The sequence below is a fragment of the Austrofundulus limnaeus genome, unplaced genomic scaffold, assembly GCF_001266775.1.
Source record: "Austrofundulus limnaeus strain Quisiro unplaced genomic scaffold, Austrofundulus_limnaeus-1.0 Scaffold4, whole genome shotgun sequence".
In the NCBI taxonomy this organism is placed as follows: Eukaryota; Metazoa; Chordata; class Actinopteri; order Cyprinodontiformes; family Rivulidae; genus Austrofundulus; species Austrofundulus limnaeus.
In genome coordinates, this window is record NW_013952406.1 from 893,598 (window position 1) to 895,528 (window position 1,931).

Here is a 1,931-nt window from a genome sequence, read left to right on the forward strand (position 1 = left end):
TTTTTATTTTATATCACAATCACCTGTCTTCTGCTGCTTCCTTATAACTCAACTGAAAACAGGTTATAAACTAAAACACGTGTCAGTTGTGTTTTTTCCCAGGAGTCAGTGAACGCAGCATCTGATGTTGCAGTAATCAGCTGATTGACAACAGCTGCTCAGATCAGGCAGAGACTGAAACTGTTTCTACAAATCACAGGTAAAGTACAGTAAATCTCACCTCTTATCACCAAATAACTCGATATTTGTTTTACTTGTTTGTTTGTTTTTTTTAGAAAAACTTAAATTGTTTAATTATTCTATAACAAAAACAGGATTTTTGAGTCTAAAGACAAAGTTTATACATTAAAATGTTACTTTGTTTTAATTTTCTGCTGTCAGAAACATTTAAAATAAAATACTTTTGTTTAAAATTGTTAAATCTTTATGTGAATTAATAGTGATGTATGAAAACAGGAAGATTTCAGTTTATGAAAGTGGTTTGATTTATTCTTCAGAAAACTGAGTTTTGATGATTTTAATGACTTAAACAATCCAGTAAATGTTGAGCATTCCTTGGAGGAATAAATATCACCTGTTGGAGTTTTCAACTTATATCATCTCATGTTGTGAAAAGAGTTTGATCCAATCCTGAAAACATTTTTCACTCTGAGTAATGTGAACGACTCTCAGCTACTACCACACCTATTTCTAAGTCAGCTTAGTCAAATTAGCAGAGGTTGAGGGCTTTAAGGCTGTGGTGTTTGTCTGAATCAGCAGTGGTTACAGYACAAGGGCGGYGCTAGACTTTTTCCCCCAACGGGTGGCCAAGATGTTCTTTCAGGGGGCACGTACGAGTAGAAAAGCAGTCTGGATTTTAAAATTAAAGATGGCCGCCACAGTTAATTCTAAATAGCTTTAAAAACAGCTGTTTTCAGACTTACTGAGAATAATTTTGTTGTGGAGAAGCTCAGAATGATCACTGTAACTGATCTAATGAAAACCTAAACCTTGAGTTATTTTAGATGCTTTCCTCAAACAGATGTAACTTTTAGTTATTCTGAGGAGAAAAACAGAAAATTCATCTTAGAAATCAGTGCCTGTGTTGTTTGCTCATAGTGAAAGTGGATCTTTTTGTTTCTCAGCCTCGTTTAAATGAAGCAGTTTAACTGGAGGAGCCACAGGTTGTTCAGAAGTGAAAAAAAAAAGGGGTTGATGATGATTAGTTACAGGAAGTCCTCATTCAGGATTAAATTWAAACAAGCTTTGTGGTGGTTAATGTTTATTGGAGTGAAGTTGAGTAAAACAGGTTTCTGCTTAATTRGATTTTTAACCTTATTGTGTAACATTATGAGCTGTTTTTAAAGATGAGGCGACCATATTTGGATAAAGGGGTGGAGCTTGGTGGTAACGCCTAAAACAGGATTGGATTGAGTTTTTACTTTGTTTCTTTTCATATTTTAATGAGAAAAAGAGTTTTCTAAGTAAAAAGTCACTTTGGATGYTTTCTTGTTTTCTGTGGAAATGAACACTCATCACCTGCCACCAAGGAGAAAGAACAATAATGTTTCTGTTTGTGGGTTTTAGCAAAACGTCTGAGGAATCTGYTCCAACGGGAAAGACTTCAATCAAACTCTTTGTGATAAACTTTATGTGTTACGCCAGATAAGTTAATTTTACAGATAAAGTTTGGTGTGGTTGTAGAGTCGAGATGCAGCTTACATCTCGTAATGTTGAGTGAAAGTCCATAAAATGGTTTTAACTCAAATGTTAAAACTAACTGGCTGCAGCTGATATGAGTTTTAATAAGTTTATTGGAGAGATTGATGTTTGAACAAACACTTTGACAAGCTTCAAGAACTGTTGCAGTTTTATGTGTGTGTGTGTGTGTGTGTATGTATGCATGTATATATGTATATATGTGTATGTATGTATGTATGTATGTATGTATG